The 25,295-nt window shown below is 61.5% G+C and overlaps 2 protein-coding genes across 14 annotated transcripts in view; one reads left to right on the top strand and one right to left on the bottom strand.

Moving 5' to 3' along the window:
• NBDY (negative regulator of P-body association) overlaps positions 1-25,295 on the top strand; it is a 253,177-nt gene that overhangs the window by 123,303 nt on the left and 104,579 nt on the right. The window lies entirely within an intron of this gene.
• SPIN3 (spindlin family member 3) overlaps positions 1-25,295 on the bottom strand; it is a 114,844-nt gene that overhangs the window by 20,588 nt on the left and 68,961 nt on the right. Inside the window, exon 4 of one of the 10 annotated variants that reach the window (XM_049872628.1) lies at positions 2,542-2,600. The exons of 5 other annotated variants lie outside the window; for them this stretch is intronic. The gene's annotated coding sequence lies outside the window, so the exon portion shown is untranslated. Of the gene's footprint in view, positions 1-2,541; positions 2,601-7,165; positions 7,225-11,791; positions 11,851-16,415; positions 16,475-21,041; positions 21,101-25,295 lie in introns of those variants that run through there. 4 more of the 10 variants (XM_049872627.1, XM_049872626.1, XM_049872625.1 and 1 more) reach the window with 4 other exon arrangements.

Raw genomic sequence — 25,295 nt, 5'->3', positions numbered from 1 at the left:
TGGCCCGGTCCACGAGAACACTGGGAGTTTCCCGACGGTGACCACATTCTAGCGCCCTCTCCCCATTTCACTCTCTTTCCTTAGCGGGAAGAGGGTTGGTTCTAAGGAGGGCCCGTCCCTCCTCTACTCTGACTACCCGGAGGCAAAGCTGCAGGACAAAGGCGGCAAGGGGGCGTCCCTCCTTCCCTCAATTCCCCGGGACCCGAACCTCGGGGGTTGGTTCTCTCTCTTCTCCTTCCCCGGTCACCATGACCGTACGTTTCAATGTCCTTCCCACCTGAAGCCACCCGCTTCAGAATATCTCTGGGCATTGTCTCCCTGGCCGTTCTTCTCCCTAGGGAAGCTCTCTTTTCGTCCAGGTGTGAGCCAGACGGAACCTCGTCGAACTGTCCCCCGGGTCCTTTGCTTCCCGGGCCCACCCCAGGAGGAGAAAAGGGAAGGTTCAAGGTCCCCATTCATCCTCCCTTACATTCCAAGACAACGGGGTCGCCAACAAGCTGCTGCCACGTCCGTGCTCGTCCGAGCACGCTGGCTCCCACACACAGCACACGCAGCACACACACGCACAAACTCACGCAAACGCAGGAGAGCACCATAGGGACCCAGGACTTGACGCATTTGCTGACAGAAATGCAACCATTCCGCGGTCCATGAATTAGGTCTCCGCGTTGCTGTGGAGCGGACGGACGGTAGTGAACCCCGCGTGATCATCAAAGCTGGCATCTGTGTTCACAGGAAGGCCCAAGCAGCAGCTGTGTGGCTGGAGTATTCTGGGCAAAGCAGCTATGGGTGGACCCCCTTGGCCATTTGATTTCAGGGATGCCTTGTGGCCTTCTCCGCGTCCTTGGGTGAAAGCAAGCCCAGCCTGGCCACCTCCGGCCTTGTGGGATTGCTTGGCTGCCCCTCGTGGGGAGACTCCTGGAGCTGGGCCTCTGGCGGCAGGGTGGGCTGACCGTTTCTGGCTGCTTTCTCGGCCCTGCTCCCACGCCTCTTCCCCATTTCCCACCAGCCAGGCTCAAGGCCTGGGGAGGAGGCTGAGGCCCTCCCACAAGCGAATCGCAGGCCAGCCCTGGGGCCGCTGCCTTGTCCCCGAGGGGTCCTAGGCTTTACACGGTGATTTGGAGTCACGGCCTGGGGATGTATTATTTTTTCATTCCTTTTACTTTGAAGAGCAGCAGCCAAGGAAAACCGGGGAAGCAAGGAGGAAGCAGAGAGGCAAGGTGTCCGACCGGGGTTACCTGAGGGCTCTGCAGAGTGAGCAGTGGCCATTTCCTCTTCTGTGTCATGGGTTTTGGCAATGTATTCTGACTGTGGTTTTGGTTTCTTTTCTTTCTTTCTTTCTTTTTGATTTTTTTTTTCTTCACGACGGAAGGGCGGAGGGACGTGGCATGGGGGCAGGGAAAGAGTTCTGGGTGACATTTATGGAGCCATACTGCCATCAAGCGGAATCCGGCACTACCAAAGGGCGCCCTTCGGGGAGAAGTGCTCGGAGGAAGCCCGGGAATGCCAGGAGATTGTGGGTGCGGGGGGTGTGGCGGTCCTGCGGGTGCTCCCGGAGAAGGAACTCCTGGCGGCTCCTTTGCCGTGTTCTCATCTCTGGGCCCGGCACCCCGGCACCCCGGCTCCACAGTTGAGGAGCTGACTCAGAACCAGAAGCCGACTCTGATGGCTGCCATGCCAACTGGCCTGGGGCTGACGCGCGTAAAAGGGCCTAGCCTCCAGGGCCGCCACTGTGCTCCTTTATGGCCAGCGAGGACAGAGGAATCCCGAGCCCCGCGTGGCTCCGGGCAGCCCACCCTGGTGCTCCTGCACAAGGGAGCCCCGTGAAAAAGCCCTAGGCAGGCCCCGCAGACAGCGGTGACTTGCTTCTGCCGGGCCCGCCCCAAGATGGCTGACGGACAAGGCCCGCCCCCCCCCCGGGCCGATTGGGCGGTCAGCTCTGGCCCGGGTGGGGGTGGGGCTGGGGCGGGGGTGGGGGTGGGGGTGGGGGTGGGGGTGTGGCGGGGGAGGGTTCCCCTGTGGTTGCTGTCTCGCGGCCGGGTCCCACGGGCAGGCGTCATTCCCCTCTGGGCCTCCGAGCGGACCGGCCCTTGGGGCAGCCCTGGCTTAGGCCGAGACCGGTGCGCCAGGCAGCTCCTCGCTGACCCCCAAGCCTTCCTGATGGCAAGTCGCCGCTGCCTGAACTTTTCAGAAACGGTTTCCGCTTGATGGCAGTGTGGCTCCAGACACGCCGGTCACCCCTTTCCCCGCCCCCACCCTGCCTGGAGTTGCCTCCATTAGTCTCTTGGGCCAAAGGAGGAATCGAAAAACTGCCAGCCTGCTCCCATCTCGGGTGAACACGCTGGGTTCCGCACCACGGAGGCCACCTTCGGGGAAGCCCGCATGGGCGGCTGTGTTTTGTCCCTTCCACCTCGCTCGGTGATTCTTTGCCGGCTGCGGGTTTTCGCTGAGCGAAGACAGCCCACGCGGAATCCTGCCAGCTTCTTTGGAAATCCTGACTGTCGTCCCGGACTAGAGGGTGGCCCAGGGCCAGGCTGCGTTGGCTGGTCAACCGGGAGTCAAGTCCCTCCTTCTGGCTGGCTGTCTGTCTGGGGAGAGCACTGGGGGGAGGAGGGAGAGACAGGCGTCAGAGAGCATGGGGTCCCAGGCAGCCAGGTCCAACAGGGGGCCTGAAATTGTTGGCCTATCCTGTGGACACGGGGCAAGCCGGGGAGTCGCGATGCCCTGCAGGCCTCCACCTCCCTTCCTCAGAGGAAGCCAGGCGCCCGTTGGTTCCCTGCGCCGGCCTTCTGGGGTCGGCTTTCCCACGTGGGCCTCCGGGAGGGCCACTGGGCCTCTCGGGAAGAGTGCGTGTACCCACTCCGGCAGACGTTTAGCCGCTGGATGGGGTCGGGTTGTTCCGCCCACCAGCATGGGTAGGCCAGTCTGCAGTGCCACACCAGGGGCACGTCCTTGGTCATCCTCAATCTTTCAGGGGCCCTTTTGTGTTCGTACGCTGGGGAGGCTGCCGTGGCTTGTGGGCAGTGTATGGAGGCCACTTTCCCTCTGCTTCTCAACCTACCTTTGCTGCCTGCGGAATGTTCGGCGGGCGGGGACGGGGCATGGGATCTTGGAGGCCAAATTACCGACCAAACCTAGGGGTAAGGGCGTGTACCTAGAGAAGATTCGCGTGCAAAACTCTGATAGCCTTAGATTCCTCTGGAGGGAATGTTAAGAATCACACCGATTGCACGCCGTACCTCGGGTCGGCTGCTTTCTGCCATTCCCAAAATGTTTCCTTTCCCGCCTTTGCCGTCCTCTTCCCTTCTGAAAAGTAATCCTAGGCGCCTAGACTGTGCTCGGGAAGGCACAGCCTCGCTCCGTGTTGGAGAACTGTAAGACCGCAACTAGTCCCGGCAATTAGCACTCCCAGGAATCCGAAGGGCTCTTCGAGTTGGCCCTCGGAACTGAATTTGGCACGCTTTGCTCCACACCAACATGTTCCGGGCCGTATAGGAACCCCCAAGTCTCCCGAGGGGAAAACAAAAGACAGACGGACGGAGAGACACAGAGAGAAGAGCCCTTGGCTGCGCAAGAAAAACCGAGGTCCTGATGAACATGTCCTCTCCTGTGGAGCTTCTCCCGGTTGGAAGAACTAAGGGCAAATCCAACTCTTGCTTGGAGAAAATACAGGGAGAGAGAAATGCACGGATTGGGCCTGCAGGGGCCGGCATCCCAGCTCGGCTTCCGAGGTCGCCGTGTTTGACAGCGGGGTCCGACACTGCACACCTTCAGCTACATTCGCCCTTGCTTACGTGCGTACTCACCCACAGAGGTACACGCTTACATTTTCACCCGCCTGTCTATGCAGGCACCGCATCTCCGTGCACGGCTGAGGGGGCCGAGGGCTTGCCCTTCCCTGCTCCTTTTTTCTTCCCTGTGGTCCCCCTGGATTAACCTTCCTTCTTCCCAGCTGGGGACTACAGCACAGCGCGGAAAGCAAACGGGGGGGGGGGTTCTCCGGGCATCATTCAAACCCTTGCCTAAACGGCCTGTTCTTCGTCTGGGCCGATGGGCCCTCCCTCGGCTGTGAGGCTAAAAGGCGCCACGGGTGGTTTCCAGCTGTCCCCTCGGGCCACCGTACTTTGCAGGTGGCACGGAGGCTCTTGCCTTACTTCAGGCCTTTCCTTCCTGGATGGGTGTCTGTGGCGGTGGGGGCGGGGTTTGCTCAGCCGTCTGACAGCACCCGCGTTGACTGCAGGGGTATCCAGCGTCCTGCCTATTACAACCCTCCGTTCATTGCCATCCATTGTGGTTCCAGGCCCCCACGGGACCCCGGACTCCGGTCCCTTAGCTGCCTCGTCCTTGCGTCTCCAGGTCAGGCCCCCAACCCTTTGTTTTCCTCCCTTGCTGGGCTCTCTGGCCCTTTGGAGTTGGCTGGTGACATACTCAGGGAGCGGTTCGGCCTCTGCTCTCACCCTCGGCATGCCCCGCAAGCTGGCTGCCCCGTCAAAAGCCTTGACCCCGCTCTGGCAGGGAAACCCGCTGACGGGAGGCCGCTTGGTGGCATGATCTTCCATCCAGAGGTGGGCAGTGTCTCCCGGTCACGCCCTGCGCATGCTACGGCCCATTCACGCACCGCCCCTGGCCCGGTCCACGAGAACACTGGGAGTTTCCCGACGGTGACCACATTCTAGCGCCCTCTCCCCATTTCACTCTCTTTCCTTAGCGGGAAGAGGGTTGGTTCTAAGGAGGGCCCGTCCCTCCTCTACTCTGACTACCCGGAGGCAAAGCTGCAGGACAAAGGCGGCAAGGGGGCGTCCCTCCTTCCCTCAATTCCCCGGGACCCGAACCTCGGGGGTTGGTTCTCTCTCTTCTCCTTCCCCGGTCACCATGACCGTACGTTTCAATGTCCTTCCCACCTGAAGCCACCCGCTTCAGAATATCTCTGGGCATTGTCTCCCTGGCCGTTCTTCTCCCTAGGGAAGCTCTCTTTTCGTCCAGGTGTGAGCCAGACGGAACCTCGTCGAACTGTCCCCCGGGTCCTTTGCTTCCCGGGCCCACCCCAGGAGGAGAAAAGGGAAGGTTCAAGGTCCCCATTCATCCTCCCTTACATTCCAAGACAACGGGGTCGCCAACAAGCTGCTGCCACGTCCGTGCTCGTCCGAGCACGCTGGCTCCCACACACAGCACACGCAGCACACACACGCACAAACTCACGCAAACGCAGGAGAGCACCATAGGGACCCAGGACTTGACGCATTTGCTGACAGAAATGCAACCATTCCGCGGTCCATGAATTAGGTCTCCGCGTTGCTGTGGAGCGGACGGACGGTAGTGAACCCCGCGTGATCATCAAAGCTGGCATCTGTGTTCACAGGAAGGCCCAAGCAGCAGCTGTGTGGCTGGAGTATTCTGGGCAAAGCAGCTATGGGTGGACCCCCTTGGCCATTTGATTTCAGGGATGCCTTGTGGCCTTCTCCGCGTCCTTGGGTGAAAGCAAGCCCAGCCTGGCCACCTCCGGCCTTGTGGGATTGCTTGGCTGCCCCTCGTGGGGAGACTCCTGGAGCTGGGCCTCTGGCGGCAGGGTGGGCTGACCGTTTCTGGCTGCTTTCTCGGCCCTGCTCCCACGCCTCTTCCCCATTTCCCACCAGCCAGGCTCAAGGCCTGGGGAGGAGGCTGAGGCCCTCCCACAAGCGAATCGCAGGCCAGCCCTGGGGCCGCTGCCTTGTCCCCGAGGGGTCCTAGGCTTTACACGGTGATTTGGAGTCACGGCCTGGGGATGTATTATTTTTTCATTCCTTTTACTTTGAAGAGCAGCAGCCAAGGAAAACCGGGGAAGCAAGGAGGAAGCAGAGAGGCAAGGTGTCCGACCGGGGTTACCTGAGGGCTCTGCAGAGTGAGCAGTGGCCATTTCCTCTTCTGTGTCATGGGTTTTGGCAATGTATTCTGACTGTGGTTTTGGTTTCTTTTCTTTCTTTCTTTCTTTTTGATTTTTTTTTTCTTCACGACGGAAGGGCGGAGGGACGTGGCATGGGGGCAGGGAAAGAGTTCTGGGTGACATTTATGGAGCCATACTGCCATCAAGCGGAATCCGGCACTCCCAAAGGGCGCCCTTCGGGGAGAAGTGCTCGGAGGAAGCCCGGGAATGCCAGGAGATTGTGGGTGCGGGGGGTGTGGCGGTCCTGCGGGTGCTCCCGGAGAAGGAACTCCTGGCGGCTCCTTTGCCGTGTTCTCATCTCTGGGCCCGGCACCCCGGCACCCCGGCTCCACAGTTGAGGAGCTGACTCAGAACCAGAAGCCGACTCTGATGGCTGCCATGCCAACTGGCCTGGGGTTGACGCGCGTAAAAGGGCCTAGCCTCCAGGGCCGCCACTGTGCTCCTTTATGGCCAGCGAGGACAGAGGAATCCCGAGCCCCGCGTGGCTCCGGGCAGCCCACCCTGGTGCTCCTGCACAAGGGAGCCCCGTGAAAAAGCCCTAGGCAGGCCCCGCAGACAGCGGTGACTTGCTTCTGCCGGGCCCGCCCCAAGATGGCTGACGGACAAGGCCCGCCCCCCCCCCGGGCCGATTGGGCGGTCAGCTCTGGCCCGGGTGGGGGTGGGGCTGGGGCGGGGGTGGGGGTGGGGGTGGGGGTGGGGGTGTGGCGGGGGAGGGTTCCCCTGTGGTTGCTGTCTCGCGGCCGGGTCCCACGGGCAGGCGTCATTCCCCTCTGGGCCTCCGAGCGGACCGGCCCTTGGGGCAGCCCTGGCTTAGGCCGAGACCGGTGCGCCAGGCAGCTCCTCGCTGACCCCCAAGCCTTCCTGATGGCAAGTCGCCGCTGCCTGAACTTTTCAGAAACGGTTTCCGCTTGATGGCAGTGTGGCTCCAGACACGCCGGTCACCCCTTTCCCCGCCCCCACCCTGCCTGGAGTTGCCTCCATTAGTCTCTTGGGCCAAAGGAGGAATCGAAAAACTGCCAGCCTGCTCCCATCTCGGGTGAACACGCTGGGTTCCGCACCACGGAGGCCACCTTCGGGGAAGCCCGCATGGGCGGCTGTGTTTTGTCCCTTCCACCTCGCTCGGTGATTCTTTGCCGGCTGCGGGTTTTCGCTGAGCGAAGACAGCCCACGCGGAATCCTGCCAGCTTCTTTGGAAATCCTGACTGTCGTCCCGGACTAGAGGGTGGCCCAGGGCCAGGCTGCGTTGGCTGGTCAACCGGGAGTCAAGTCCCTCCTTCTGGCTGGCTGTCTGTCTGGGGAGAGCACTGGGGGGAGGAGGGAGAGACAGGCGTCAGAGAGCATGGGGTCCCAGGCAGCCAGGTCCAACAGGGGGCCTGAAATTGTTGGCCTATCCTGTGGACACGGGGCAAGCCGGGGAGTCGCGATGCCCTGCAGGCCTCCACCTCCCTTCCTCAGAGGAAGCCAGGCGCCCGTTGGTTCCCTGCGCCGGCCTTCTGGGGTCGGCTTTCCCACGTGGGCCTCCGGGAGGGCCACTGGGCCTCTCGGGAAGAGTGCGTGTACCCACTCCGGCAGACGTTTAGCCGCTGGATGGGGTCGGGGTTGTTCCGCCCACCAGCATGGGTAGGCCAGTCTGCAGTGCCACACCAGGGGCACGTCCTTGGTCATCCTCAATCTTTCAGGGGCCCTTTTGTGTTCGTACGCTGGGGAGGCTGCCGTGGCTTGTGGGCAGTGTATGGAGGCCACTTTCCCTCTGCTTCTCAACCTACCTTTGCTGCCTGCGGAATGTTCGGCGGGCGGGGACGGGGCATGGGATCTTGGAGGCCAAATTACCGACCAAACCTAGGGGTAAGGGCGTGTACCTAGAGAAGATTCGCGTGCAAAACTCTGATAGCCTTAGATTCCTCTGGAGGGAATGTTAAGAATCACACCGATTGCACGCCGTACCTCGGGACGGCTGCTTTCTGCCATTCCCAAAATGTTTCCTTTCCCGCCTTTGCCGTCCTCTTCCCTTCTGAAAAGTAATCCTAGGCGCCTAGACTGTGCTCGGGAAGGCACAGCCTCGCTCCGTGTTGGAGAACTGTAAGACCGCAACTAGTCCCGGCAATTAGCACTCCCAGGAATCCGAAGGGCTCTTCGAGTTGGCCCTCGGAACTGAATTTGGCACGCTTTGCTCCACACCAACATGTTCCGGGCCGTATAGGAACCCCCAAGTCTCCCGAGGGGAAAACAAAAGACAGACGGACGGAGAGACACAGAGAGAAGAGCCCTTGGCTGCGCAAGAAAAACCGAGGTCCTGATGAACATGTCCTCTCCTGTGGAGCTTCTCCCGGTTGGAAGAACTAAGGGCAAATCCAACTCTTGCTTGGAGAAAATACAGGGAGAGAGAAATGCACGGATTGGGCCTGCAGGGGCCGGCATCCCAGCTCGGCTTCCGAGGTCGCCGTGTTTGACAGCGGGGTCCGACACTGCACACCTTCAGCTACATTCGCCCTTGCTTACGTGCGTACTCACCCACAGAGGTACACGCTTACATTTTCACCCGCCTGTCTATGCAGGCACCGCATCTCCGTGCACGGCTGAGGGGGCCGAGGGCTTGCCCTTCCCTGCTCCTTTTTTCTTCCCTGTGGTCCCCCTGGATTAACCTTCCTTCTTCCCAGCTGGGGACTACAGCACAGCGCGGAAAGCAAACGGGGGGGGGGGGTTCTCCGGGCATCATTCAAACCCTTGCCTAAACGGCCTGTTCTTCGTCTGGGCCGATGGGCCCTCCCTCGGCTGTGAGGCTAAAAGGCGCCACGGGTGGTTTCCAGCTGTCCCCTCGGGCCACCGTACTTTGCAGGTGGCACGGAGGCTCTTGCCTTACTTCAGGCCTTTCCTTCCTGGATGGGTGTCTGTGGCGGTGGGGGCGGGGTTTGCTCAGCCGTCTGACAGCACCCGCGTTGACTGCAGGGGTATCCAGCGTCCTGCCTATTACAACCCTCCGTTCATTGCCATCCATTGTGGTTCCAGGCCCCCACGGGACCCCGGACTCCGGTCCCTTAGCTGCCTCGTCCTTGCGTCTCCAGGTCAGGCCCCCAACCCTTTGTTTTCCTCCCTTGCTGGGCTCTCTGGCCCTTTGGAGTTGGCTGGTGACATACTCAGGGAGCGGTTCGGCCTCTGCTCTCACCCTCGGCATGCCCCGCAAGCTGGCTGCCCCGTCAAAAGCCTTGACCCCGCTCTGGCAGGGAAACCCGCTGACGGGAGGCCGCTTGGTGGCATGATCTTCCATCCAGAGGTGGGCAGTGTCTCCCGGTCACGCCCTGCGCATGCTACGGCCCATTCACGCACCGCCCCTGGCCCGGTCCACGAGAACACTGGGAGTTTCCCGACGGTGACCACATTCTAGCGCCCTCTCCCCATTTCACTCTCTTTCCTTAGCGGGAAGAGGGTTGGTTCTAAGGAGGGCCCGTCCCTCCTCTACTCTGACTACCCGGAGGCAAAGCTGCAGGACAAAGGCGGCAAGGGGGCGTCCCTCCTTCCCTCAATTCCCCGGGACCCGAACCTCGGGGGTTGGTTCTCTCTCTTCTCCTTCCCCGGTCACCATGACCGTACGTTTCAATGTCCTTCCCACCTGAAGCCACCCGCTTCAGAATATCTCTGGGCATTGTCTCCCTGGCCGTTCTTCTCCCTAGGGAAGCTCTCTTTTCGTCCAGGTGTGAGCCAGACGGAACCTCGTCGAACTGTCCCCCGGGTCCTTTGCTTCCCGGGCCCACCCCAGGAGGAGAAAAGGGAAGGTTCAAGGTCCCCATTCATCCTCCCTTACATTCCAAGACAACGGGGTCGCCAACAAGCTGCTGCCACGTCCGTGCTCGTCCGAGCACGCTGGCTCCCACACACAGCACACGCAGCACACACACGCACAAACTCACGCAAACGCAGGAGAGCACCATAGGGACCCAGGACTTGACGCATTTGCTGACAGAAATGCAACCATTCCGCGGTCCATGAATTAGGTCTCCGCGTTGCTGTGGAGCGGACGGACGGTAGTGAACCCCGCGTGATCATCAAAGCTGGCATCTGTGTTCACAGGAAGGCCCAAGCAGCAGCTGTGTGGCTGGAGTATTCTGGGCAAAGCAGCTATGGGTGGACCCCCTTGGCCATTTGATTTCAGGGATGCCTTGTGGCCTTCTCCGCGTCCTTGGGTGAAAGCAAGCCCAGCCTGGCCACCTCCGGCCTTGTGGGATTGCTTGGCTGCCCCTCGTGGGGAGACTCCTGGAGCTGGGCCTCTGGCGGCAGGGTGGGCTGACCGTTTCTGGCTGCTTTCTCGGCCCTGCTCCCACGCCTCTTCCCCATTTCCCACCAGCCAGGCTCAAGGCCTGGGGAGGAGGCTGAGGCCCTCCCACAAGCGAATCGCAGGCCAGCCCTGGGGCCGCTGCCTTGTCCCCGAGGGGTCCTAGGCTTTACACGGTGATTTGGAGTCACGGCCTGGGGATGTATTATTTTTTCATTCCTTTTACTTTGAAGAGCAGCAGCCAAGGAAAACCGGGGAAGCAAGGAGGAAGCAGAGAGGCAAGGTGTCCGACCGGGGTTACCTGAGGGCTCTGCAGAGTGAGCAGTGGCCATTTCCTCTTCTGTGTCATGGGTTTTGGCAATGTATTCTGACTGTGGTTTTGGTTTCTTTTCTTTCTTTCTTTCTTTTTGATTTTTTTTTTCTTCACGACGGAAGGGCGGAGGGACGTGGCATGGGGGCAGGGAAAGAGTTCTGGGTGACATTTATGGAGCCATACTGCCATCAAGCGGAATCCGGCACTACCAAAGGGCGCCCTTCGGGGAGAAGTGCTCGGAGGAAGCCCGGGAATGCCAGGAGATTGTGGGTGCGGGGGGTGTGGCGGTCCTGCGGGTGCTCCCGGAGAAGGAACTCCTGGCGGCTCCTTTGCCGTGTTCTCATCTCTGGGCCCGGCACCCCGGCACCCCGGCTCCACAGTTGAGGAGCTGACTCAGAACCAGAAGCCGACTCTGATGGCTGCCATGCCAACTGGCCTGGGGCTGACGCGCGTAAAAGGGCCTAGCCTCCAGGGCCGCCACTGTGCTCCTTTATGGCCAGCGAGGACAGAGGAATCCCGAGCCCCGCGTGGCTCCGGGCAGCCCACCCTGGTGCTCCTGCACAAGGGAGCCCCGTGAAAAAGCCCTAGGCAGGCCCCGCAGACAGCGGTGACTTGCTTCTGCCGGGCCCGCCCCAAGATGGCTGACGGACAAGGCCCGCCCCCCCCCCGGGCCGATTGGGCGGTCAGCTCTGGCCCGGGTGGGGGTGGGGCTGGGGCGGGGGTGGGGGTGGGGGTGGGGGTGGGGGTGTGGCGGGGGAGGGTTCCCCTGTGGTTGCTGTCTCGCGGCCGGGTCCCACGGGCAGGCGTCATTCCCCTCTGGGCCTCCGAGCGGACCGGCCCTTGGGGCAGCCCTGGCTTAGGCCGAGACCGGTGCGCCAGGCAGCTCCTCGCTGACCCCCAAGCCTTCCTGATGGCAAGTCGCCGCTGCCTGAACTTTTCAGAAACGGTTTCCGCTTGATGGCAGTGTGGCTCCAGACACGCCGGTCACCCCTTTCCCCGCCCCCACCCTGCCTGGAGTTGCCTCCATTAGTCTCTTGGGCCAAAGGAGGAATCGAAAAACTGCCAGCCTGCTCCCATCTCGGGTGAACACGCTGGGTTCCGCACCACGGAGGCCACCTTCGGGGAAGCCCGCATGGGCGGCTGTGTTTTGTCCCTTCCACCTCGCTCGGTGATTCTTTGCCGGCTGCGGGTTTTCGCTGAGCGAAGACAGCCCACGCGGAATCCTGCCAGCTTCTTTGGAAATCCTGACTGTCGTCCCGGACTAGAGGGTGGCCCAGGGCCAGGCTGCGTTGGCTGGTCAACCGGGAGTCAAGTCCCTCCTTCTGGCTGGCTGTCTGTCTGGGGAGAGCACTGGGGGGAGGAGGGAGAGACAGGCGTCAGAGAGCATGGGGTCCCAGGCAGCCAGGTCCAACAGGGGGCCTGAAATTGTTGGCCTATCCTGTGGACACGGGGCAAGCCGGGGAGTCGCGATGCCCTGCAGGCCTCCACCTCCCTTCCTCAGAGGAAGCCAGGCGCCCGTTGGTTCCCTGCGCCGGCCTTCTGGGGTCGGCTTTCCCACGTGGGCCTCCGGGAGGGCCACTGGGCCTCTCGGGAAGAGTGCGTGTACCCACTCCGGCAGACGTTTAGCCGCTGGATGGGGTCGGGTTGTTCCGCCCACCAGCATGGGTAGGCCAGTCTGCAGTGCCACACCAGGGGCACGTCCTTGGTCATCCTCAATCTTTCAGGGGCCCTTTTGTGTTCGTACGCTGGGGAGGCTGCCGTGGCTTGTGGGCAGTGTATGGAGGCCACTTTCCCTCTGCTTCTCAACCTACCTTTGCTGCCTGCGGAATGTTCGGCGGGCGGGGACGGGGCATGGGATCTTGGAGGCCAAATTACCGACCAAACCTAGGGGTAAGGGCGTGTACCTAGAGAAGATTCGCGTGCAAAACTCTGATAGCCTTAGATTCCTCTGGAGGGAATGTTAAGAATCACACCGATTGCACGCCGTACCTCGGGTCGGCTGCTTTCTGCCATTCCCAAAATGTTTCCTTTCCCGCCTTTGCCGTCCTCTTCCCTTCTGAAAAGTAATCCTAGGCGCCTAGACTGTGCTCGGGAAGGCACAGCCTCGCTCCGTGTTGGAGAACTGTAAGACCGCAACTAGTCCCGGCAATTAGCACTCCCAGGAATCCGAAGGGCTCTTCGAGTTGGCCCTCGGAACTGAATTTGGCACGCTTTGCTCCACACCAACATGTTCCGGGCCGTATAGGAACCCCCAAGTCTCCCGAGGGGAAAACAAAAGACAGACGGACGGAGAGACACAGAGAGAAGAGCCCTTGGCTGCGCAAGAAAAACCGAGGTCCTGATGAACATGTCCTCTCCTGTGGAGCTTCTCCCGGTTGGAAGAACTAAGGGCAAATCCAACTCTTGCTTGGAGAAAATACAGGGAGAGAGAAATGCACGGATTGGGCCTGCAGGGGCCGGCATCCCAGCTCGGCTTCCGAGGTCGCCGTGTTTGACAGCGGGGTCCGACACTGCACACCTTCAGCTACATTCGCCCTTGCTTACGTGCGTACTCACCCACAGAGGTACACGCTTACATTTTCACCCGCCTGTCTATGCAGGCACCGCATCTCCGTGCACGGCTGAGGGGGCCGAGGGCTTGCCCTTCCCTGCTCCTTTTTTCTTCCCTGTGGTCCCCCTGGATTAACCTTCCTTCTTCCCAGCTGGGGACTACAGCACAGCGCGGAAAGCAAACGGGGGGGGGGGTTCTCCGGGCATCATTCAAACCCTTGCCTAAACGGCCTGTTCTTCGTCTGGGCCGATGGGCCCTCCCTCGGCTGTGAGGCTAAAAGGCGCCACGGGTGGTTTCCAGCTGTCCCCTCGGGCCACCGTACTTTGCAGGTGGCACGGAGGCTCTTGCCTTACTTCAGGCCTTTCCTTCCTGGATGGGTGTCTGTGGCGGTGGGGGCGGGGTTTGCTCAGCCGTCTGACAGCACCCGCGTTGACTGCAGGGGTATCCAGCGTCCTGCCTATTACAACCCTCCGTTCATTGCCATCCATTGTGGTTCCAGGCCCCCACGGGACCCCGGACTCCGGTCCCTTAGCTGCCTCGTCCTTGCGTCTCCAGGTCAGGCCCCCAACCCTTTGTTTTCCTCCCTTGCTGGGCTCTCTGGCCCTTTGGAGTTGGCTGGTGACATACTCAGGGAGCGGTTCGGCCTCTGCTCTCACCCTCGGCATGCCCCGCAAGCTGGCTGCCCCGTCAAAAGCCTTGACCCCGCTCTGGCAGGGAAACCCGCTGACGGGAGGCCGCTTGGTGGCATGATCTTCCATCCAGAGGTGGGCAGTGTCTCCCGGTCACGCCCTGCGCATGCTACGGCCCATTCACGCACCGCCCCTGGCCCGGTCCACGAGAACACTGGGAGTTTCCCGACGGTGACCACATTCTAGCGCCCTCTCCCCATTTCACTCTCTTTCCTTAGCGGGAAGAGGGTTGGTTCTAAGGAGGGCCCGTCCCTCCTCTACTCTGACTACCCGGAGGCAAAGCTGCAGGACAAAGGCGGCAAGGGGGCGTCCCTCCTTCCCTCAATTCCCCGGGACCCGAACCTCGGGGGTTGGTTCTCTCTCTTCTCCTTCCCCGGTCACCATGACCGTACGTTTCAATGTCCTTCCCACCTGAAGCCACCCGCTTCAGAATATCTCTGGGCATTGTCTCCCTGGCCGTTCTTCTCCCTAGGGAAGCTCTCTTTTCGTCCAGGTGTGAGCCAGACGGAACCTCGTCGAACTGTCCCCCGGGTCCTTTGCTTCCCGGGCCCACCCCAGGAGGAGAAAAGGGAAGGTTCAAGGTCCCCATTCATCCTCCCTTACATTCCAAGACAACGGGGTCGCCAACAAGCTGCTGCCACGTCCGTGCTCGTCCGAGCACGCTGGCTCCCACACACAGCACACGCAGCACACACACGCACAAACTCACGCAAACGCAGGAGAGCACCATAGGGACCCAGGACTTGACGCATTTGCTGACAGAAATGCAACCATTCCGCGGTCCATGAATTAGGTCTCCGCGTTGCTGTGGAGCGGACGGACGGTAGTGAACCCCGCGTGATCATCAAAGCTGGCATCTGTGTTCACAGGAAGGCCCAAGCAGCAGCTGTGTGGCTGGAGTATTCTGGGCAAAGCAGCTATGGGTGGACCCCCTTGGCCATTTGATTTCAGGGATGCCTTGTGGCCTTCTCCGCGTCCTTGGGTGAAAGCAAGCCCAGCCTGGCCACCTCCGGCCTTGTGGGATTGCTTGGCTGCCCCTCGTGGGGAGACTCCTGGAGCTGGGCCTCTGGCGGCAGGGTGGGCTGACCGTTTCTGGCTGCTTTCTCGGCCCTGCTCCCACGCCTCTTCCCCATTTCCCACCAGCCAGGCTCAAGGCCTGGGGAGGAGGCTGAGGCCCTCCCACAAGCGAATCGCAGGCCAGCCCTGGGGCCGCTGCCTTGTCCCCGAGGGGTCCTAGGCTTTACACGGTGATTTGGAGTCACGGCCTGGGGATGTATTATTTTTTCATTCCTTTTACTTTGAAGAGCAGCAGCCAAGGAAAACCGGGGAAGCAAGGAGGAAGCAGAGAGGCAAGGTGTCCGACCGGGGTTACCTGAGGGCTCTGCAGAGTGAGCAGTGGCCATTTCCTCTTCTGTGTCATGGGTTTTGGCAATGTATTCTGACTGTGGTTTTGGTTTCTTTTCTTTCTTTCTTTCTTTTTGATTTTTTTTTTCTTCACGACGGAAGGGCGGAGGGACGTGGCATGGGGGCAGGGAAAGAGTTCTGGGTGACATTTATGGAGCCATACTGCCATCAAGCGGAATCCGGCACTCCCAAAGGGCGCCCTTCGGGGAGAAGTGCTCGGAGGAAGCCCGGGAATGCCAGGAGATTGTGGGTGCGGGGGGTGTGGCGGTCCTGCGGGTGCTCCCGGAGAAGGAACTCCTGGCGGCTCCTTTGCCGTGTTCTCATCTCTGGGCCCGGCACCCCGGCACCCCGGCTCCACAGTTGAGGAGCTGACTCAGAACCAGAAGCCGACTCTGATGGCTGCCATGCCAACTGGCCTGGGGTTGACGCGCGTAAAAGGGCCTAGCCTCCAGGGCCGCCACTGTGCTCCTTTATGGCCAGCGAGGACAGAGGAATCCCGAGCCCCGCGTGGCTCCGGGCAGCCCACCCTGGTGCTCCTGCACAAGGGAGCCCCGTGAAAAAGCCCTAGGCAGGCCCCGCAGACAGCGGTGACTTGCTTCTGCCGGGGCCCGCCCCAAGATGGCTGACGGACAAGGCCCGCCCCCCCCCCGGGCCGATTGGGCGGTCAGCTCTGGCCCGGGTGGGGGGTGGGGCTGGGGCGGGGGTGGGGGTGGGGGTGGGGGTGGGGGTGTGGCGGGGGAGGGTTCCCCTGTGGTTGCTGTCTCGCGGCCGGGTCCCACGGGCAGGCGTCATTCCCCTCTGGGCCTCCGAGCGGACCGGCCCTTGGGGCAGCCCTGGCTTAGGCCGAGACCGGTGCGCCAGGCAGCTCCTCGCTGACCCCCAAGCCTTCCTGATGGCAAGTCGCCGCTGCCTGAACTTTTCAGAAACGGTTTCCGCTTGATGGCAGTGTGTCCAGACACGCCGGTCACCCCTTTCCCCGCCCCCACCCTGCCTGGAGTTGCCTCCATTAGTCTCTTGGGCCAAAGGAGGAATCGAAAAACTGCCAGCCTGCTCCCATCTCGGGTGAACACGCTGGGTTCCGCACCACGGAGGCCACCTTCGGGGAAGCCCGCATGGGCGGCTGTGTTTTGTCCCTTCCACCTCGCTCGGTGATTCTTTGCCGGCTGCGGGTTTTCGCTGAGCGAAGACAGCCCACGCGGAATCCTGCCAGCTTCTTTGGAAATCCTGACTGTCGTCCCGGACTAGAGGGTGGCCCAGGGCCAGGCTGCGTTGGCTGGTCAACCGGGAGTCAAGTCCCTCCTTCTGGCTGGCTGTCTGTCTGGGGAGAGCACTGGGGAGAGGAGGGAGAGACAGGCGTCAGAGAGCATGGGGTCCCAGGCAGCCAGGTCCAACAGGGGGCCTGAAATTGTTGGCCTATCCTGTGGACACGGGGCAAGCCGGGGAGTCGCGATGCCCTGCAGGCCTCCACCTCCCTTCCTCAGAGGAAGCCAGGCGCCCGTTGGTTCCCTGCGCCGGCCTTCTGGGGTCGGCTTTCCCACGTGGGCCTCCGGGAGGGCCACTGGGCCTCTCGGGAAGAGTGCGTGTACCCACTCCGGCAGACGTTTAGCCGCTGGATGGGGTCGGGGTTGTTCCGCCCACCAGCATGGGTAGGCCAGTCTGCAGTGCCACACCAGGGGCACGTCCTTGGTCATCCTCAATCTTTCAGGGGCCCTTTTGTGTTCGTACGCTGGGGAGGCTGCCGTGGCTTGTGGGCAGTGTATGGAGGCCACTTTCCCTCTGCTTCTCAACCTACCTTTGCTGCCTGCGGAATGTTCGGCGGGCGGGGACGGGGCATGGGATCTTGGAGGCCAAATTACCGACCAAACCTAGGGGTAAGGGCGTGTACCTAGAGAAGATTCGCGTGCAAAACTCTGATAGCCTTAGATTCCTCTGGAGGGAATGTTAAGAATCACACCGATTGCACGCCGTACCTCGGGACGGCTGCTTTCTGCCATTCCCAAAATGTTTCCTTTCCCGCCTTTCCCGTCCTCTTCCCTTCTGAAAAGTAATCCTAGGCGCCTAGACTGTGCTCGGGAAGGCACAGCCTCGCTCCGTGTTGGAGAACTGTAAGACCGCAACTAGTCCCGGCAATTAGCACTCCCAGGAATCCGAAGGGCTCTTCGAGTTGGCCCTCGGAACTGAATTTGGCACGCTTTGCTCCACACCAACATGTTCCGGGCCGTATAGGAACCCCCAAGTCTCCCGAGGGGAAAACAAAAGACAGACGGACGGAGAGACACAGAGAGAAGAGCCCTTGGCTGCGCAAGAAAAACCGAGGTCCTGATGAACATGTCCTCTCCTGTGGAGCTTCTCCCGGTTGGAAGAACTAAGGGCAAATCCAACTCTTGCTTGGAGAAAATACAGGGAGAGAGAAATGCACGGATTGGGCCTGCAGGGGCCGGCATCCCAGCTCGGCTTCCGAGGTCGCCGTGTTTGACAGCGGGGTCCGACACTGCACACCTTCAGCTACATTCGCCCTTGCTTACGTGCGTACTCACCCACAGAGGTACACGCTTACATTTTCACCCGCCTGTCTATGCAGGCACCGCATCTCCGTGCACGGCTGAGGGGGCCGAGGGCTTGCCCTTCCCTGCTCCTTTTTTCTTCCCTGTGGTCCCCCTGGATTAACCTTCCTTCTTCCCAGCTGGGGACTACAGCACAGCGCGGAAAGCAAACGGGGGGGGGGGGTTCTCCGGGCATCATTCAAACCCTTGCCTAAACGGCCTGTTCTTCGTCTGGGCCGATGGGCCCTCCCTCGGCTGTGAGGCTAAAAGGCGCCACGGGTGGTTTCCAGCTGTCCCCTCGGGCCACCGTACTTTGCAGGTGGCACGGAGGCTCTTGCCTTACTTCAGGCCTTTCCTTCCTGGATGGGTGTCTGTGGCGGTGGGGGCGGGGTTTGCTCAGCCGTCTGACAGCACCCGCGTTGACTGCAGGGGTATCCAGCGTCCTGCCTATTACAACCCTCCGTTCATTGCCATCCATTGTGGTTCCAGGCCCCCACGGGACCCCGGACTCCGGTCCCTTAGCTGCCTCGTCCTTGCGTCTCCAGGTCAGGCCCCCAACCCTTTGTTTTCCTCCCTTGCTGGGCTCTCTGGCCCTTTGGAGTTGGCTGGTGACATACTCAGGGAGCGGTTCGGCCTCTGCTCTCACCCTCGGCATGCCCCGCAAGCTGGCTGCCCCGTCAAAAGCCTTGACCCCGCTCTGGCAGGGAAACCCGCTGACGGGAGGCCGCTTGGTGGCATGATCTTCCATCCAGAGGTGGGCAGTGTCTCCCGGTCACGCCCTGCGCATGCTACGGCCCATTCACGCACCGCCCCTGGCCCGGTCCACGAGAACACTGGGAGTTTCCCGACGGTGACCACATTCTAGCGCCCTCTCCCCATTTCACTCTCTTTCCTTAGCGGGAAGAGGGTTGGTTCTAAGGAGGGCCCGTCCCTCCTCTACTCTGACTACCCGGAGGCAAAGCTGCAGGACAAAGGCGGCAAGGGGGCGTCCCTCCTTCCCTCAATTCCCCGGGACCCGAACCTCGGGGGTTGGTTCTCTCTCTTCTCCTTCCCCGGTCACCATGACCGTACGTTTCAATGTCCTTCCCACCTGAAGCCACCCGCTTCAGAATATCTCTGGGCATTGTCTCCCTGGCCGTTCTTCTCCCTAGGGAAGCTCTCTTTTCGTCCAGGTGTGAGCCAGACGGAACCTCGTCGAACTGTCCCCCGGGTCCTTTGCTTCCCGGGCCCACCCCAGGAGGAGAAAAGGGAAGGTTCAAGGTCCCCATTCATCCTCCCTTACATTCCAAGACAACGGGGTCGCCAACAAGCTGCTGCCACGTCCGTGCTCGTCCGAGCACGCTGGCTCCCACACACAGCACACGCAGCACACACACGCACAAACTCACGCAAACGCAGGAGAGCACCATAGGGACCCAGGACTTGACGCATTTGCTGACAGAAATGCAACCATTCCGCGGTCCATGAATTAGGTCTCCGCGTTGCTGTGGAGCGGACGGACGGTAGTGAACCCCGCGTGATCGTCAAAGCTGGCATCTGTGTTCACAGGAAGGCCCAAGCAGCAGCTGTGTGGCTGGAGTATTCTGGGCAAAGCAGCTATGGGTGGACCCCCTTGGCCATTTGATTTCAGGGATGCCTTGTGGCCTTCTCCGCGTCCTTGGGTGAAAGCAAGCCCAGCCTGGCCACCTCCGGCCTTGTGGGATTGCTTGGCTGCCCCTCGTGGGGAGACTCCTGGAGCTGGGCCTCTGGCGGCAGGGTGGGCTGACCGTTTCTGGCTGCTTTCTCGGCCCTGCTCCCACGCCTCTTCCCCATTTCCCACCAGCCAGGCTCAAGGCCTGGGGAGGAGGCTGAGGCCCTCCCACAAGCGAATCGCAGGCCAGCCCTGGGGCCGCTGCCTTGTCCCCGAGGGGTCCTAGGCTTTACACGGTGATTTGGAGTCACGGCCTGGGGATGTATTATTTTTTCATTCCTTTTACTTTGAAGAGCAGCAGCCAAGGAAAACCGGGGAAGCAAGGAGGAAGCAGAGAGGCAAGGTGTCCGACCGGGGTTACCTGAGGGCTCTGCAGAGTGAGCAGTGGCCATTTCCTCTTCTGTGTCATGGGTTTTGGCAATGTATTCTGACTGTGGTTTTGGTTTCTTTTCTTTCTTTCTTTCTTTTTGATTTTTTTTTTCTTCACGACGGAAGGGCGGAGGGACGTGGCATGGGGGCAGGGAAAGAGTTCTGGGTGACATTTATGGAGCCATACTGCCATCAAGCGGAATCCGGCACTCCCAAAGGGCGCCCTTCGGGGAGAAGTGCTCGGAGGAAGCCCGGGAATGCCAGGAGATTGTGGGTGCGGGGGGTGTGGCGGTCCTGCGGGTGCTCCCGGAGAAGGAACTCCTGGCGGCTCCTTTGCCGTGTTCTCATCTCTGGGCCCGGCACCCCGGCACCCCGGCTCCACAGTTGAGGAGCTGACTCAGAACCAGAAGCCGACTCTGATGGCTGCCATGCCAACTGGCCTGGGGTTGACGCGCGTAAAAGGGCCTAGCCTCCAGGGCCGCCACTGTGCTCCTTTATGGCCAGCGAGGACAGAGGAATCCCGAGCCCCGCGTGGCTCCGGGCAGCCCACCCTGGTGCTCCTGCACAAGGGAGCCCCGTGAAAAAGCCCTAGGCAGGCCCCGCAGACAGCGGTGACTTGCTTCTGCCGGGCCCGCCCCAAGATGGCTGACGGACAAGGCCCGCCCCCCCCCCGGGCCGATTGGGCGGTCAGCTCTGGCCCGGGTGGGGGTGGGGCTGGGGCGGGGGTGGGGGTGGGGGTGGGGGTGGGGGTGTGGCGGGGGAGGGTTCCCCTGTGGTTGCTGTCTCGCGGCCGGGTCCCACGGGCAGGCGTCATTCCCCTCTGGGCCTCCGAGCGGACCGGCCCTTGGGGCAGCCCTGGCTTAGGCCGAGACCGGTGCGCCAGGCAGCTCCTCGCTGACCCCCAAGCCTTCCTGATGGCAAGTCGCCGCTGCCTGAACTTTTCAGAAACGGTTTCCGCTTGATGGCAGTGTGGCTCCAGACACGCCGGTCACCCCTTTCCCCGCCCCCACCCTGCCTGGAGTTGCCTCCATTAGTCTCTTGGGCCAAAGGAGGAATCGAAAAACTGCCAGCCTGCTCCCATCTCGGGTGAACACGCTGGGTTCCGCACCACGGAGGCCACCTTCGGGGAAGCCCGCATGGGCGGCTGTGTTTTGTCCCTTCCACCTCGCTCGGTGATTCTTTGCCGGCTGCGGGTTTTCGCTGAGCGAAGACAGCCCACGCGGAATCCTGCCAGCTTCTTTGGAAATCCTGACTGTCGTCCCGGACTAGAGGGTGGCCCAGGGCCAGGCTGCGTTGGCTGGTCAACCGGGAGTCAAGTCCCTCCTTCTGGCTGGCTGTCTGTCTGGGGAGAGCACTGGGGGGAGGAGGGAGAGACAGGCGTCAGAGAGCATGGGGTCCCAGGCAGCCAGGTCCAACAGGGGGCCTGAAATTGTTGGCCTATCCTGTGGACACGGGGCAAGCCGGGGAGTCGCGATGCCCTGCAGGCCTCCACCTCCCTTCCTCAGAGGAAGCCAGGCGCCCGTTGGTTCCCTGCGCCGGCCTTCTGGGGTCGGCTTTCCCACGTGGGCCTCCGGGAGGGCCACTGGGCCTCTCGGGAAGAGTGCGTGTACCCACTCCGGCAGACGTTTAGCCGCTGGATGGGGTCGGGGTTGTTCCGCCCACCAGCATGGGTAGGCCAGTCTGCAGTGCCACACCAGGGGCACGTCCTTGGTCATCCTCAATCTTTCAGGGGCCCTTTTGTGTTCGTACGCTGGGGAGGCTGCCGTGGCTTGTGGGCAGTGTATGGAGGCCACTTTCCCTCTGCTTCTCAACCTACCTTTGCTGCCTGCGGAATGTTCGGCGGGCGGGGACGGGGCATGGGATCTTGGAGGCCAAATTACCGACCAAACCTAGGGGTAAGGGCGTGTACCTAGAGAAGATTCGCGTGCAAAACTCTGATAGCCTTAGATTCCTCTGGAGGGAATGTTAAGAATCACACCGATTGCACGCCGTACCTCGGGACGGCTGCTTTCTGCCATTCCCAAAATGTTTCCTTTCCCGCCTTTCCCGTCCTCTTCCCTTCTGAAAAGTAATCCTAGGCGCCTAGACTGTGCTCGGGAAGGCACAGCCTCGCTCCGTGTTGGAGAACTGTAAGACCGCAACTAGTCCCGGCAATTAGCACTCCCAGGAATCCGAAGGGCTCTTCGAGTTGGCCCTCGGAACTGAATTTGGCACGCTTTGCTCCACACCAACATGTTCCGGGCCGTATAGGAACCCCCAAGTCTCCCGAGGGGAAAACAAAAGACAGACGGACGGAGAGACACAGAGAGAAGAGCCCTTGGCTGCGCAAGAAAAACCGAGGTCCTGATGAACATGTCCTCTCCTGTGGAGCTTCTCCCGGTTGGAAGAACTAAGGGCAAATCCAACTCTTGCTTGGAGAAAATACAGGGAGAGAGAAATGCACGGATTGGGCCTGCAGGGGCCGGCATCCCAGCTCGGCTTCCGAGGTCGCCGTGTTTGACAGCGGGGTCCGACACTGCACACCTTCAGCTACATTCGCCCTTGCTTACGTGCGTACTCACCCACAGAGGTACACGCTTACATTTTCACCCGCCTGTCTATGCAGGCACCGCATCTCCGTGCACGGCTGAGGGGGCCGAGGGCTTGCCCTTCCCTGCTCCTTTTTTCTTCCCTGTGGTCCCCCTGGATTAACCTTCCTTCTTCCCAGCTGGGGACTACAGCACAGCGCGGAAAGCAAACGGGGGGGGGGGGTTCTCCGGGCATCATTCAAACCCTTGCCTAAACGGCCTGTTCTTCGTCTGGGCCGATGGGCCCTCCCTCGGCTGTGAGGCTAAAAGGCGCCACGGGTGGTTTCCAGCTGTCCCCTCGGGCCACCGTACTTTGCAGGTGGCACGGAGGCTCTTGCCTTACTTCAGGCCTTTCCTTCCTGGATGGGTGTCTGTGGCGGTGGGGGCGGGGTTTGCTCAGCCGTCTGACAGCACCCGCGTTGACTGCAGGGGTATCCAGCGTCCTGCCTATTACAACCCTCCGTTCATTGCCATCCATTGTGGTTCCAGGCCCCCACGGGACCCCGGACTCCGGTCCCTTAGCTGCCTCGTCCTTGCGTCTCCAGGTCAGGCCCCCAACCCTTTGTTTTCCTCCCTTGCTGGGCTCTCTGGCCCTTTGGAGTTGGCTGGTGACATACTCAGGGAGCGGTTCGGCCTCTGCTCTCACCCTCGGCATGCCCCGCAAGCTGGCTGCCCCGTCAAAAGCCTTGACCCCGCTCTGGCAGGGAAACCCGCTGACGGGAGGCCGCTTGGTGGCATGATCTTCCATCCAGAGGTGGGCAGTGTCTCCCGGTCACGCCCTGCGCATGCTACGGCCCATTCACGCACCGCCCCTGGCCCGGTCCACGAGAACACTGGGAGTTTCCCGACGGTGACCACATTCTAGCGCCCTCTCCCCATTTCACTCTCTTTCCTTAGCGGGAAGAGGGTTGGTTCTAAGGAGGGCCCGTCCCTCCTCTACTCTGACTACCCGGAGGCAAAGCTGCAGGACAAAGGCGGCAAGGGGGCGTCCCTCCTTCCCTCAATTCCCCGGGACCCGAACCTCGGGGGTTGGTTCTCTCTCTTCTCCTTCCCCGGTCACCATGACCGTACGTTTCAATGTCCTTCCCACCTGAAGCCACCCGCTTCAGAATATCTCTGGGCATTGTCTCCCTGGCCGTTCTTCTCCCTAGGGAAGCTCTCTTTTCGTCCAGGTGTGAGCCAGACGGAACCTCGTCGAACTGTCCCCCGGGTCCTTTGCTTCCCGGGCCCACCCCAGGAGGAGAAAAGGGAAGGTTCAAGGTCCCCATTCATCCTCCCTTACATTCCAAGACAACGGGGTCGCCAACAAGCTGCTGCCACGTCCGTGCTCGTCCGAGCACGCTGGCTCCCACACACAGCACACGCAGCACACACACGCACAAACTCACGCAAACGCAGGAGAGCACCATAGGGACCCAGGACTTGACGCATTTGCTGACAGAAATGCAACCATTCCGCGGTCCATGAATTAGGTCTCCGCGTTGCTGTGGAGCGGACGGACGGTAGTGAACCCCGCGTGATCGTCAAAGCTGGCATCTGTGTTCACAGGAAGGCCCAAGCAGCAGCTGTGTGGCTGGAGTATTCTGGGCAAAGCAGCTATGGGTGGACCCCCTTGGCCATTTGATTTCAGGGATGCCTTGTGGCCTTCTCCGCGTCCTTGGGTGAAAGCAAGCCCAGCCTGGCCACCTCCGGCCTTGTGGGATTGCTTGGCTGCCCCTCGTGGGGAGACTCCTGGAGCTGGGCCTCTGGCGGCAGGGTGGGCTGACCGTTTCTGGCTGCTTTCTCGGCCCTGCTCCCACGCCTCTTCCCCATTTCCCACCAGCCAGGCTCAAGGCCTGGGGAGGAGGCTGAGGCCCTCCCACAAGCGAATCGCAGGCCAGCCCTGGGGCCGCTGCCTTGTCCCCGAGGGGTCCTAGGCTTTACACGGTGATTTGGAGTCACGGCCTGGGGATGTATTATTTTTTCATTCCTTTTACTTTGAAGAGCAGCAGCCAAGGAAAACCGGGGAAGCAAGGAGGAAGCAGAGAGGCAAGGTGTCCGACCGGGGTTACCTGAGGGCTCTGCAGAGTGAGCAGTGGCCATTTCCTCTTCTGTGTCATGGGTTTTGGCAATGTATTCTGACTGTGGTTTTGGTTTCTTTTCTTTCTTTCTTTCTTTTTGATTTTTTTTTTCTTCACGACGGAAGGGCGGAGGGACGTGGCATGGGGGCAGGGAAAGAGTTCTGGGTGACATTTATGGAGCCATACTGCCATCAAGCGGAATCCGGCACTCCCAAAGGGCGCCCTTCGGGGAGAAGTGCTCGGAGGAAGCCCGGGAATGCCAGGAGATTGTGGGTGCGGGGGGTGTGGCGGTCCTGCGGGTGCTCCCGGAGAAGGAACTCCTGGCGGCTCCTTTGCCGTGTTCTCATCTCTGGGCCCGGCACCCCGGCACCCCGGCTCCACAGTTGAGGAGCTGACTCAGAACCAGAAGCCGACTCTGATGGCTGCCATGCCAACTGGCCTGGGGTTGACGCGCGTAAAAGGGCCTAGCCTCCAGGGCCGCCACTGTGCTCCTTTATGGCCAGCGAGGACAGAGGAATCCCGAGCCCCGCGTGGCTCCGGGCAGCCCACCCTGGTGCTCCTGCACAAGGGAGCCCCGTGAAAAAGCCCTAGGCAGGCCCCGCAGACAGCGGTGACTTGCTTCTGCCGGGCCCGCCCCAAGATGGCTGACGGACAAGGCCCGCCCCCCCCCCGGGCCGATTGGGCGGTCAGCTCTGGCCCGGGTGGGGGTGGGGCTGGGGCGGGGGTGGGGGTGGGGGTGGGGGTGGGGGTGTGGCGGGGGAGGGTTCCCCTGTGGTTGCTGTCTCGCGGCCGGGTCCCACGGGCAGGCGTCATTCCCCTCTGGGCCTCCGAGCGGACCGGCCCTTGGGGCAGCCCTGGCTTAGGCCGAGACCGGTGCGCCAGGCAGCTCCTCGCTGACCCCCAAGCCTTCCTGATGGCAAGT

This window comes from Elephas maximus, chromosome X, assembly GCF_024166365.1.
Source record: "Elephas maximus indicus isolate mEleMax1 chromosome X, mEleMax1 primary haplotype, whole genome shotgun sequence".
NCBI lineage: Eukaryota > Metazoa > Chordata > Mammalia > Proboscidea > Elephantidae > Elephas > Elephas maximus.
This window is presented reverse-complemented; position numbering and strand designations above follow the sequence as displayed.